Here is a 14,778-nt window from a genome sequence, read left to right on the forward strand (position 1 = left end):
ATGGCGGAAGAGATTAAGAAACAAAATTGAAACCCTAAGAGCAGAATTACCACCTAATAGAAATAGATGGTCCACACAAGATACAATCAACCTAACAAGAGTTTTGCAGAATTTATAAACACACTAAAACAAAAGCTTTGGTTTGGTGGGAAGAGTGGAAGGAGAAATTACTGAGAGTGAGGACCAGTTTCGCCAGATGGAGGAGAGTGGTGGTTGAGTACAACAGGTTGACCCATTGTTCCTGCTTGTTCCTGTCTCACCAAATTTATATCAGCATATCTCAACTCTGTTTTATCCTCTCTTCCTATCTACATCCATGATACTTCACTAGATCTTTTCCATGACTTCAAGTTCCAGAGATGCCTGGTAAAAAGCAGTTTCACAAGCAAAGCTATCCCATCATTGAGCACGTTTACTTGGAGCACTGCCGCAAAAAAGAAGCATCTATTATCAAGGTCTCCCACCATCCAGGCCTTATTTTCTTCTCACTACTACTGGAGATACAGGAGCCTTAAGACCCTCATCACTAGGTTCAAGACCAGTTTCAACGTTCAATACCATCATCCCCTGAAAAAGTAATTAATAAGCTTTAAGACCTTGGCCTCAATATATCCTTGTGCAATTGGATCCTCAGTTTCCTCACTTGCAGATCCCAATCAGTTCAGATTGGCTGCACATCTCCTCCACAATCTCCATCAGAACAGGTCCACCACAAGGTTATGTGCTTAGACTCCTGTTCCACTTACTTTACACTTATAACTGTGTAGCTAAACACAGCTCCAATGCCATATTTAACTTTGTTAATGACAAGCCAATTCAAAAGGTGGTGACAAATCAGCATATGGAAGGGAGATTAAAGATCTGGATGAGTGGTGCCACAACAACAACAACAACAATGTCTGGATGAACGTAACAATTATTTTGTGTCATTCTTCACTGTGGAAGACACTAGCATATGCCAGAAATTTGAGAGTGTCTGAAAGCAAAATTGAGTGCAGTTGCTATTGAAGGTCCTGAAAGGTCTGAAGGTAGATACACCTCTTGGACCAGATGCACTACACCACAAGATTCTGAAAGTGGTAGCTGAAGAGATTGTGGAGGCACTATTAATGATCATTCAAGAATCATTAGATTCTGGAATGGTTCTGGAGGAACCACTCTTTAAGAAGAGAGGGACGCAGAAAAAAGGAAATTATAGGCCACTTAGTGGTGTTCCACAGGGGTCAGTGTTGGGACCGCTTCTTTTCACATTATATGTCTATGATTTGGATGATGGAATTGATAACTTTGTGGCCAAGTTTGTGGACGATATGAAGATAAATGGAGGGGCAGGTAGTGTTGAGGAAGCAGGGAGTCTGCTGAAGGACTTAGACAGATTTGGCAAAGAAGTGGCAGATGGAATATAGTGTAGGGAAATGTATTGTCATGCACTTTGATGGAAGAAATAAAGGCACAGACTATCTTTGAAATGGGAAGAAAATTCAAAAATCAGAGATGCATAGAGACTTGGGAGCCCTTGTGTGGGGTTCCCTTAAGGTTAACTTGCAGGTTGAGGTGGTGGTAAGGAAGGCAATTGCAATATGAGCATTCATTTTGAGAGAACTACAATATAAGGGGCAAAGATGTCATACTGAGGCTTGATATGGCATTGGTCAGGTCACACGTGGAGTGTTGTGACTGGTTCTGAGCTCCTTTTCTAAAAAAAGATGTGCTAGCATTGGAGGTTCACAAGAATGATTCTGGGAATGAGAGTGTTAACATATGAGGAGCATTTGATAACCTTGGGCTTGTACTCGCTTGAGCTTAGAAGAATGGAGGGGGATCTCATTGAAACCTATTGAAACACGAGAAAGTCTGCAGAGGCTGAAGATGCTGGAGGAACTCAGCAGGTCGGGCAGCATCTATAGAAATGAATAAATGGTTGATGTTTCAAGCCGAAACCCTTTTCAGGATGGAGAAGGAAGGGGGAAGACACCAAAATAAAAAGGTGGGGGGTAGGGAAGGAGGGTAGCTGGAAGGTGATAGGTGAAGGTGAAGCCAGGTGAGTGGGAAAGGTCAAGGGTTGGAGAAGAAGGAATCTGACTCTCACAGCTATCTGGACTATTCCTCTTCTCACCCTGTCTCTTGCAAAAACGCCATCCCCTTCTCGCAATTCCTCCGTCTCCGCCGCATCTGCTCTCAGGATGAGGCTTTTCATTCTAGGACGAGGGAGATGTCTTCCTTTTTTAAAGAAAAGGGCTTCCCTTCCTCCACTATCAACTCTGCTCTTAAACGCATCTCCCCCATTTCACGTACATCTGCTCTCACTCCATCCTCCCACCACCCCTCTAGGAATAGGGTTCCCCTGGTCCTCACCTACCACCCCGCCAGCCTCCGGGTCCAACATATTATTCTCCGTAACTTCCGCCACCTCCAACGGGATCCCACCACTAAGCACATCTTTCCCTCCCCCCGCCTCTGCATTCCGCAGGGATCGCTCCCTACACAGCTCCCTTGTCCATTCGTCCCCCTCATCCCTCCCCACTGATCTCCCTCCTGGCACTTATCCGCGTAAGCGGAACAAGCGCTACACATGCCCTTACACTTCCTCCCTTACCACCATTCAGGGCCCCAAACAGTCCTTCCAGGTGAGGCAACACTTCACCTGTGAGTCGACTGGGGTGATATACTGCGTCCGGTGCTCCCGATGTGGCCTTTTATATATTGGCGAGACCCAACGCAGACTGGGAGACCGCTTTACTGAACATCTATGCTCTGTCCGCCAGAGAAAGCAGGATCTCCCAGTGGCCACACATTTTAATTCCACATCCCATTCCCATTCTGACATGTCTATCCACGGCCTCCTCTACTGTAAAGATGAAGCCACACTCAGGTTGGAGGAACAACACCTTATATTCCGTCTGGGTAGCCTCCAACCTGACGGCATGAACATCGACTTCTCTAACTTCCGCTAGGCCCCACCTCCCCCTCGTACCCCATCTGTTACTTATTTTTATGCACACATTCTTTCTCTCACTCTCCTTTTTCTCCCTCTGTCCCTCTGAATATACCTCTTGCCCATCCTCTGGGTCCCCCCCCCTTGTCTTTCTTCTCGGACCTCCTGTTCCATGATCCTCTCATATCCCCTTTTGCCAATCACCTGTCCAGCTCTTGGCTCCATCCCTCCCCCTCCTGTCTTCTCCTATCATTTTGGATCTCCCCCTCCCCCTCCAACTTTCAAATCCCTTACTCACTCTTCCTTCAGTTAGTCCTGACGAAGGGTCTCGGCCTGAAACATCGACTGCACCTCTTCCTAGAGATGCTGCCTGGCCTGCTGCGTTCACCAGCAACTTTGATGTGTGTTGCAGGGAATCTGATAGTAGTGGGGATTAGACCATAGGAGAAAGGTAAGGATGAGGGGACCCAGGGGGAAGTAATAGGCTGGCAAGAAGAGGTAAAATGTTAGTGTGGGGAATAGAGGAAGGTGGGGGGGGGAAGTGAGTTTTTTTTACCACAAGGAGAAATCCATCAGGTTGGAGGCTACCTATCGAATATTGAAAGACATAGATAGAATGGATGTGGAGAGGATGTTTTGTATCAGACCAGAGGGCACCGCCTCAGAATAGAGAGATGTCCATTTAGAGCAGAAATGAGGAGGAATTTCTTTAGCCAGAGCGAATCAAAACTGTGGAATGCATTGCCAAAGATAACTGGATGCCATGTTATTGAGGATATTTAAAGTGGACGTTGATTGGTTACATGGAGCAAGCAGGAGAATGAGATTGAGAGGGATAATAAATCAGCCATGATGAAAAGGTAGAGCAGACTCATTGGGCTGAATGGCCTAATTCTGCTCCTTTGTTCTGTGGTCTTATAGCTCATGGACCTTTGGCTTCTTCCTTCCACAATTAATAATCAGCTCTTTGTGTTTCCTGACATTGAGTGTGAGGTTATTATTATGACACCATTCAACGAGATTTTCAATCTCCCTCCTATATACTGACTCGTCACCATCTTTGATTTGGCCAACAACAGTGATGTTGTTAGCATACTTGTATATGGCATTGGAGCTGTACTTAGCCACATAATCATATGTATAAAGTGAATAGTGGAGGGGCTAAGCACACATTCTTGTGGTGCACCTTTGCTGATGGTGATTGTGGAGGAGATATTGTTGCCAATCAGTACTGGCTCAGGTCTGTAAGTGAGGAAATCAAAGATCTAGTTGCACAGGGAAGTATCAAGGCAAAGGTCTTGGAGTTTAGTGGTTAGTCTTGAGGGGATGACAGTATTGAGTACTGGGCTGTAGTCAATAAAGAGCATCCTGATGTATTCATTTTCATTGTCCAGATGTTCTGGAGATGAGTGAAGTGTCAATGAAACGGCACCTGCTGTTTATCCGTTGTGACGGTAGGCAAATTGGAGTGCATCCATGTCACTGCTCAGGCAGAAGTTGATATATTCATTGAAATTTATAGATCTATTTATTTTTGAGCAATGACTCCTTCCCCCTTAGCACAATATATTGATCTGTCATCTGTGCATACGCTGTTGTCTACTTGTGTGCATTGTTCTCTCTCTCTTGCTGCAATGTAAATACACCCAGGGCTGGACTTTAGGCAGGGCTAGGCTGGGCTACAGCCCAGGGGCCAGAGCTGCAAAGCAGCCCAAAATAGGTAGTTATCATCATGGCGGACAGAAAAAAAATATGAGAGTGGAGCACAGAAAAGAAAAAAGAGGACCGTGAGAGAGAAGCATTAAAAAAGACATTGAAATTGACAGAATTTTTTAAACCTGCTCTCAATGATGCAGCAGTACCATCGCTCTTGTTACAGTCTGAGACCGGTGGACAAATGGAGACTTGTTCAACAGCTAGCGCTAGCACCAGCAGTAGCACAGGACCACCGTCCTTGCCACAGTCAGCAGCTAATGTTGAAGAGGCAGAGAGCATGATTTTAGGATTGTCGACCACAGAGGCCTCCAAACAACCAAGTCAGGCCGCCATTAATGTTAACGTTACCACTACTGAGGATCCTTACAGCACTGATCCTGCTCGCCGGGGAAAGGAAACAGTAGATGATTCAGTCCGAGCATACTGGGCTAAGAAAGGGCTGGAGTCTTGCCAGAATAAGGATGTGGATATCAAAGCTTTGGGACGAGTATACAAACAGCAGAGACATTTTTCCTCCAAATTTCACTTTAAACGCAAGCTCGTAAATGGTGAGTACATATCAAGGCAATGGCTCTTATATTCCCCTTCCACCGGCTGTGTGTTTTGTTTTGTGGAGGAGATTGTCCATTTCAGGGAGTTTGTAAGTGGCGAAGATATTTCATCTGCAACAGAGCTTTTATGGTTCCTCAGAGAAAATAACTTGCAGGTCATCTTCCCAAATGTAAGCATTGCTTTGAGACTTTACCTGACTCTCCCCATCAAAATGCAAGTGGTGAGCGATCTTTCTCCAAGCTCAAGCTAGTGAAGAACAGGCTCAGATCCACAATGGGACAGGACAGGCTGAATCATCTTACTCTGATGTCACTTGAAAGTGATCTTGTTCGGAATCTGGATTTTAGTGATCTGATCAAGAACTTTGCTGTGAAGAAATCCAGAAGAACTAGGCTCTAATTTTAAAAAGCAAGCATCTGACTTTGTAAATATCTAGGCTTGTGTGTCAGTGCTGTTCCTGTTTCTGTGGCAATAGGTTAATAATTGACTGTGTACAAACCTAGTAAGTATACGTGGTTTTTACTCTGCAAGCCACACAGCACAGCAATAGGTTAGTATGTGCTAGATCTCAGTTTTCAAAGAGATTGTTGGAGTATTGTCAAGTTTCCTAGTTTGCCATAGTGCTATCTCTCTTGGCCTTTTTGTCTCTCATTTCCATTTTACTTTCTCAGAACACACGGTTGAGAAAAATACCTAGATAAAAATGTTTTGTCATTGTTTGAGAAATAAGCCCTATGGTATGTGCAGCAATAGCTAAATAAAGATGTAAGACTGGGTACATCATACTTCGTCTCCCTCATAACTTTACTAAGCCAACTAAGCCTAGATCAATTTTTAAGTGCTTTAGATGCTGTCCTTCAAACTAAGAATCTGCATTACTTTCTGTCCTCCCTCTTAAGGCCTGTAAGTTTATAGCCTACATATTGTACTAAACCAATGTCTTGATCCACAGCTTTGATATTTAGACCAGTATGACCTTTGCTCTTGTTCTAGTTTTTTTGCTTGGTACAGCAGCATTTTACGGTGTCGGCAGGGGCCCATCAGGGCCTCCAGCCCAGGGGCCCTGGTCCCACTAAATCCGGCCCTGAATACACCAGTTAAAACCATCTCCCGCGTATGTGCTTTTATTTAATCGATACATAGTTGTGCACAGACACAACAAATTGGCGACAAGTACCAACCTGAACATCAGAGAATATCACCATCTGCACTGACAGTTATGCGATGAAACAACGAGATTTAAACAGCACGAAAAGGCCATCACAGACGCTAACAGAGGAACGCGTAAGTAACAGTGAAAGACACGCTGAATTTAAAGTAAAAATGACGTGGCGATGCTTTCAGTTGGGAAAGTTGATAAATTTCTTAGCGCTAATGAAAGCTAGGAATTGTATATCAAGAGGGTTGAACTGTGTTGTAACGCGAACAAAGTGGAGGAGCAAAAGAAAGCCCCTAGATTTCTGAGCTTAATGGGCCCAAGAACATACAGTCTCTTAGGCAACTTAATAACCCCTGCAAAGCCAGCAAGCAAGATGTTCGACAAAATTGTTACAATTTTACAAAATCACTTGAGTCCTAAACTGCTGGAAATAGCTGAGAGATTTAAATTTTACACAAGGAACCAGTCAAAAGATGAAAAGCCTTTCTGAATACGTTGCAGAACTGCACAAATTTTCCCAGTACTTTGACTTCAGAGATGTACTTTCTGGTGCATTAAGGGACAGGCTTGTATGTGGCATGCACAGTTGAAGCACTCAAATGAGGCTACTGGCAGAAAGAGAGCTAACCATAGAATGGGCACTGGCCATTGCAATATCATTAGACAGTGCAGCAAATGATCAGCAGGACTACAGAAAAGGAAGTTGGAATGTGAAATGCACAGAATGTCCCTGAATGGTGCAAAAAGCCACTGTTATCCATGTGGCAAGTCCACCCATGATGCCACTGACTGTTGATTCAAAGAAAAAATCTGCAGAAAGTGTCACAGCCAAGGTCACATAGAGAGAGTGTGTAAGGCAGACAGAGAGAACAACCAAGTGAGAAGTCTCAAAAACAAAACGAAGCAAGTGCATAAAGTTACTGAACGTAAAACAAAATCCGACAACATAGAGTCTGACAAAGGTGAACTGTCGCGCCTGGAACTGCATAATATTACGGAAGCAAATCACTATGTACTGTAATATAGGTGTGTCTGGTGTAACACTGACAGTGGAGCTGGATACAGTGTCAGCTTTGTCTGTAATTCCAGAGGCTGGCCACAACAGACTGTTTTCTAAGATACCATTAGAGAAGACGTCGGTGATGCTAAAGGCCTGCACAGGTGAAAAAGTGTCCTCCAAAGGCAAACTGAAAGTGAGGGTGATGTATGGAGGCCAAACAGAGCAGTGAGCTTTAGGTATTGAAAAGTGGAGGAACAGCACTTTTCAGATGTGAATGGTTTTGAAAATTTCAACCAGACTGGCACTCAATCAAAGCTCTCAGTGTGACATCAATGGGCAATGGTAACCTAAATGATAGTGGCAACCAGAGACTGGTAGAGCTGCTTAATGCTAATGAGGAGGTATTTGAGAAAGGGATTGGTAAACTCAAAGGCCTGGAGGCCAGAATTGAACTCGATGAAGCAGCAACTCCAAGAATCCATAAAGCGTGCCCAGTGCCTTATGCATTACGTCCCAAAGTGGATGCTGAACTTCAGAACTTAGAGGCATCTGGCACTGTCTCCAAGGTTGAATGGAGTGGTCGGGTCATGCCCATCGTCTGGGTGATCAAGAAAGGAAAGGCTGGAGCTGTTCGTATATGTGGGGATTTCAAAGTGAGCATCAACCTGGTGCTGTGTACTGTGCAGCATCCCCTGTCACAAATAGAAGACTTTTTTGCATCTTTAGCAGATAGGGAGAGGATTTCAAAGATTGACTTGTCACAAGCCTATCTGCAAATGGAGATTGAGGAGTTAAGCAGGGAGTTCTTCATAATCAGCACTCACAAAGGACTGTTCTAGTATAATTGTCTTATCTTTGGCATCCCATCAGCTCCAGCAATTTGGCCAAGATATCCTAGGAACACAATGTTACCTTGATGACATCATTGTGACTGGTAAAAATGATGAAGAGCACCTCCAGAACCTTCACAAAGTGCTTACCAGGCTGAGTGAGTATGGTCTGCACGCAAAGAGAGAGAATGTGAGTTTTTCAAGAATGAAATCTCATATTGTAGACATGTCATTAACAAGTGCAAACATGAGGAAATCTGCAGATGCTGGAAATTCGAGCAACACACACAGCATCCATAAGAAAAAAACACAGTCGACATTTCGGGCCGAGACCCTTTATCAGGATTAACTGAAGTCTAGTGTGATATACTGCGTCCAGTGCTCCTGGTGCGGCCTTCTATACATTGGTGTCACCTGTGAGTCAGCTGGTGTGATATATTGCGTCCGGTCCTCCCGCTGCAGCCTCCTATATATTGGTATCACCTGTGAGTCGGCTGGTGTGATATACTGCGTCTGGTGCTCCCTTCTATATATTGGGGAGACCCGACGCAGACTAGGAGACTGTTTTGCTGAACACCTACGCTCCTGTCTCCCAGAGAAAGCAGGATCTCCCAGTGACCACACATTTTATTTCCACGTCCCATTCCCATTCTGATATGTCAATCCATGGCCTCCTCAACTGTCAAAATGAAGTCACACTCAGGTTGGAGGAACAACACCTTATATTCTGTCTGGGTAGCCTCCAACCTGATGGCATGAACATTGACCTCTCTAACTTCCGTTAATGCCCCTCCTCCCCTTCTTACCCCATTTCTTATTTATTTATTTATTTATCTATCTATCTATCTATTAATTAATTAATTAATTCCCCCTTTTTTTCTCTCTCTGTCCCTCTCACAATAACTCCTTGCCTGCTGTCCATCTTCCTCTGGTGCTCCCCTCCACCCTTCTCTCTCCCTAGGCCTCCCATCCCATGATCCTCTCCCTTCTCCAGCCTTGCATCCCTTTTGCCAATCGACTTTCCAGCTCTTAGCTCCATCCCTCCTCCTCCTGTCTTCTCCTGTCATTTCGGATCTCCCCCCCCCACTCCCACTTTCAAATCTCTAACTATCTCTTCTTTCAGTTAGTCCTGACAAAGGGTCTCAGCCCGAAACGTCGACTGTGTTTTTTCCTATGGATGCTGTCTGGCCTGCTGCGTTCCACCAGTATTTTGTGTGTGTTGATGTCATTAACAAGCATAGCTTATATAAGTCACAAGAGTAGACTGAAGCAGTGCTACAGGGACCCAAACTGGAAAATGTGTCACAACTCAGGTCATACGTGGGCCTTGCAAACTGCTATCACCGGTTTCTCCCAAACATTGCAACAGTGCTGTATCCATTGAACGCACTGTTACAGAGAGGAGCAAAATGAGAATGGTCAGAAAGATGTGAAAGAGCATTCAAGGAAACAAAAAGACTAATTACATGCAATAAGCTGCTCACCTATTATGAACCATCTCTGCCCATCAGACTGGCGTGCAATGTATTCCGTTATGGCATTGGAGCCGTTTTGTTACGGATTATGAAAGATGGATCTGAATGCCCATTTGCATTTTCTTCAAGATCACTGAGGAGCGCAGAACACAACGGTGCACAGATCAACTGAGAGACCCTTAGTCCAGGCCCTTATGCTGTAGAAAAATGGCATCAGACATTTCAATCAGCTCCTTGCCACCCATCAATGAACGGGCTGGCTGAAAGGTTTAGAAACATAGAAACATAGAAAATAGGTGCAGGAGTAGGCCATTCGGCCCTTCGAGCCTGCACCGCCATTTATTATGATCATGGCTGATCATCCAACTCAGAACCCCGCCCCAGCCTTCCCTCCATACCCCCTGACCCCCGTAGCCACAAGGGCCATATCTAACTCCCTCTTAAATATAGCCAATGAACTGGCCTCAACTGTTTCCTGTGGCAGAGAATTCCGCAGATTCACCACTCTCTGTGTGAAGAAGTTTTTCCTAAGGTCCTAAAAGGCTTCCCCTTTATCCTCAAACTGTGGCCCCTCGTTCTGGACTTCCCCAACATCGGGAACAATCTTCCTGCATCTAGCCTGTCCAATCCCTTTAGGATTTTATACGTTTCAATCAGATCCCCCCTCAATCTTCTAAATTCCAACCAGTACAAGCCCAGTTCATCCAGTCTTTCTCCATATGAAAGTCCTGCCATCCCAGGAATCAATCTGGTGAACCTTCTTTGTACTCCCTCTATGGCAAGGATGTCTTTCCTCAGATTAGTGGACCAAAACTGCACACAATACTCCACGTGTGGTCTCACCAAGGCCTTGTACAACTGCAGTAGTACCTCCCTGCTCCTGTACTCGAATCCTCTCGCTATAAATGCCAGCATACCATTCGCCTTTTTCACCGCCTGCTGTACCTGCATGCCCACTTTCAATGACTGGTGTATAATGACACTCAGGTCTCGTTGCACCCCCCCTTTTCCTAATCGGCCACCATTCACATAATAATCTGTTTTCTTATTTTTGCCACCAAAGTGGATAACTTCACATTTATCCACATTAAATTGCATCTGCCATGAATTTGCCCACTCACCCAACCTATCCAAGTCACCCTGCATCCTCTTAGCATCCTCCTCACAGCTAACACTGCCACCCAGCTTCGTGTCATCCGCAAACTTGGAGATGCTGCATTTAATTCCCTCATCCAAGTCATTAATATATATTGTAAACAACTGGGGTCCCAACACTGAGCCTTGCGGTACCCCACTAGTCACCGCCTGCCATTCTGAAAAGGTCCCGTTTATTCCCTCTCTTTGCTTCCTGTCTGCCAACAAATTCTCTATCCACATCAATACCTTACCCCCAATACCATGTGCTTTAAGTTTGCACACTAATCTCCTGTGTGGGACCTTGTCAAAAGCCTTTTGAAAATCCAAATATACCACATCCACTGGTTCTCCCCTATCCACTCTACTAGTTACATCCTCAAAAAATTCTATGAGATTCGTCAGACATGATTTTCCTTTCACAAATCCATGCTGACTTTGTCTGATGATTTCACCGCTTTCCAAATGTGCTGTTATCACATCTTTGATAACTGACTCCAGCAGTTTCCCCACCACCGACGTTAGGCTAACCAGTCTATAATTCCCCGGTTTCTCTCTCCCTCCTTTTTTAAAAAGTGGGGTTACATTAGCCACCCTCCAATCCTCAGGAACTAGTCCAGAATCTAACGAGTTTTGAAAAATTATCACTAATGCATCCACTATTTCTTGGGCTACTTCCTTAAGCACTCTGGGATGCAGATCATCTGGCCCTGGGGATTTATCTGCCTTCAATCCCTTCAATTTACCTAACACCACTTCCCTACTAACATGTATTTCGCTCAGTTCCTCCATCTCACTGGACCCTCTGTCCCCTACTATTTCTGGAAGATTATTTATGTCCTCTTTAGTGAAGACAGAACCAAAGTAATTATTCAATTGGTCTGCCATGTCCTTGCTCCCCATAATCAATTCACCTGTTTCTGTCTGCAGGGGACCTACATTTGTCTTTACCAGTCTTTTCCTTTTCACGTATCTATAAAAGCTTTTACAGTCAGTTTTTATGTTCCCTGCCAGTTTTCTGTCATAATCTTTTTTCCCCTTCCTAATTAAGCCCTTTGTCCTCCTCTGCTGAACTCTGAATTTCTCCCAGTCCTCAGGTGAGCCACTTTCTCTGGCTAATTTGTATGCTTCTTCTTTGGAATTGATACTATCCCTAATTTCTCTTGTCAGCCACGGGTGCACTACCTTCCTTGATTTATTCTTTTGCCAAACTGGGATGAACAATTGTTGTAGTTCATCCATGCAATCTTTAAATGCTTGCCATTGCATATCCACCGTCAATCCTTTAAGTGTCATTTGCCAGTCTATCTTAGCTAATTCACGTCTCATACCTTCAAAGTTACCCCTCTTTAAGTTCAGAACCTTTGTTTCTGAATTAACTATGTCACTCTCCATCTTAATGAAGAATTCCACCATATTATGGTCACTCTTATCCAAGGGGCCTCTCACGACAAGATTGCTAATTAACCCTTCCTCGTTGCTCAAAACCCAATCCAGAATAGCCTGCTCTCTAGTTGGTTCCTCGACATGTTGGTTCAAAAAACCATCCCGCATACAATCCAAGAAATCCTCTTCCTCAGCACCTTTACCAATTTGGTTCACCCAATCTACATGTAGATTGAAGTCACCCATTATAACTGCTGTTCCTTTATTGCACACATTTCTAATTTCCTGTTTAATACCATCTCCGACCTCACTACTACTGTTAGGTGGCCCGTACACAGCTCCCACCAGCGTCTTCTGCCCCTTAGTGTTACGCAGCTCTACCCATATCGATTTATCCAAACCTTCAAGCACAGGGTGGACAACTTCCTGTTTGTGTATCGGATTCGGAACTCTGTTCACGCAATGACAAATTCTGTTCATGAACAGGAATCTGAGATCTCACACAGACCTCCTGAAATCAGATCTATGGAGGGAAATACAGAATACAGAGGAAGTCCTAGCACGTGATTACCGAGAAGACAAATGGACACCCAGTCGGATAGCTGCAAGAACTCTCACTGACAGCAAAGTGACACTGTAAACCAAGAACATGGTCTTAGACAAGGCACCTACCAAATCTGAGTGATGTCACTCCACAGCTCCAGAGGTGCGACAAGAACATTATTGTTTGACAGAACTCCCTCTCTCTCTCACACACATCAGCAATGAGAATACACCAGTTAAAGCCATCTCTCGGGTGCGTGCTTCTATTCAATTAATATGTAGTTGTGTACAGACACAACATTCATGATCAACCTCTCAAAGCACTTCATTACAGTGGATGTAAATGCTACTTCATAAGACCATAAGATATAGGAGCAGAATTAGGCCATTTGGTCCATCGAGTCGACTCCGCCATTTCATCATGCCCGATCCAACTTCCCTCTCTGTGCCTTCTCCCAGTGTCCTTTCATGCCCTGACCTATCAAGAATCTACCAACCTCTGCCTTAAATATGCATAAAGACTTGAATGATAGTCTTTGAGGTCTCGTTTAAACAGTGCATGAAGCCTTGGACAGGTAGGTTGGAGGGATGGAAAATTAAAGTATCAGGTTGATGTAAACTCAGAGTATGGATGGAACTCAGGTGTTCCGAAGGAGTAGTCGTCCGTTGGAACTTCTGCCTCTCTGTTTCACTCCCCAGCTGATCGTTTCCAGCATTTTTTGTCTTTATTTCAGTTTTCCAGGATTATATTTTGTTTTTGATTTACAATTAACGCTCCCAGAGTATAAGATCCATAGAGCTGCTTAAAGCACAACCTGCTGAAAAGCAATAGCTGTTGCCAGAGCGTTACCCTGCGTGAAGCAGGTGTGGAGAATGCAGCTGTTTTTTCCCTGCCCCCTATTGATTGGTCAGTGGGAGATTTAGCCGCGATCTGATTGGCTACTGGGGAGGACAGAAGGGCGGGTGTTTCTGTGGCTCGATGAGCGCGCGTGCGCGCTGAGTGACTTTAACTGCGTTTTTAAAATCGGACCGAGAGCAGGAATGGTCAGGTAGTTGTGGTTGGTGGCAGAGATCTTTAAGTTTAATGCCGTTCCCTCGCCGTGTCCGTCAGATAACTGGTTGAAGGTGAGAGGCTTGCAGACGCGGTGGGGTGAGGGTGACTGGCGGTTCTGGATGGGCGAGGAGGGAGCGAATGGCCCGGACAGAGTGGCCGGTCACTCGGTCGTGAAGGTACTGTACTGCTTACCCAGGTGCGGAGATGTCGTCGGAATGCTGCGGGGACAGCACAGGCATACTTCAGATTAAATTTAAACTTTCATTTTAAAAAAGGCCCCGTGAAATGTTAAAATCAGAATTAGTTCATCAATATGATAGTAATTTCGGCATCAAGACAACGCCGTTAGTCTCGCAGTTGTTTTTAGCTCCTTTGATTTTACATTTTCCTTTAGTGTCACCCATCAAAAATCCTCATGAAAATGGTAGCGCATCTACCCTTACAATCTATTCCCTCATCATCAGTCACTCCTTAAGCGAAGCTATCCAATGGGATGTAGCCTCTCAAGTTTGTGTCCATGTTATTTTTCACTTCCAACTTTAATCGGCGAGGGGAAAAAAAAGTTAGCCTTCATAGATGCTGTTTGCCTTGCCCAGTATTTCTAATATTTTCAAGAATGCCAGCCCCTATATAGAAAGACATTTATAGTTGTAGTTTTTTAACCCATTGACTTGCTTACAGTTCCTGACAGTGTTGTTGATGCTGCTATCATTTTAATGCAATTTCCTCCATCTGATGACTAGTGATCTAATTCTAGTCTTGTGATTACCCTTTAGTGTCTGTGAATCTGTCTGCAGACTTTCTCTCCCTGTACCTCTCCTTCCATCTTTAAGACATTCCTTAAAACGCTTCAGGTCATGTTCTTTTATCTTCGCTCCCACTCAGAACGTTTTGTTTGCTGATTACTGAATGGTCTTGTCACCAACTTCAAGACTTCAGTGTGTGATTATGTGCCTTTTGAGAATATACTGAGTTCTCTCAAACCAGAATTCCC

The 14,778-nt window shown here is 44.4% G+C and overlaps 1 protein-coding gene across 1 annotated transcript in view; it reads left to right on the plus strand.

The window, feature by feature from the left end:
- Positions 1-13,760: 13,760 nt before the first annotated feature.
- The window catches only part of LOC140200749 (ubiquitin carboxyl-terminal hydrolase 35-like), a 41,058-nt gene continuing 40,040 nt past the window's right edge, over positions 13,761-14,778 (plus strand). The window contains exon 1 of the mRNA XM_072264342.1: positions 13,761-13,855. The gene's annotated coding sequence lies outside the window, so the exon portion shown is untranslated. The remainder of the gene's footprint in view (positions 13,856-14,778) is intronic.

This window comes from Mobula birostris, chromosome 7, assembly GCF_030028105.1.
Source record: "Mobula birostris isolate sMobBir1 chromosome 7, sMobBir1.hap1, whole genome shotgun sequence".
NCBI lineage: Eukaryota > Metazoa > Chordata > Chondrichthyes > Myliobatiformes > Myliobatidae > Mobula > Mobula birostris.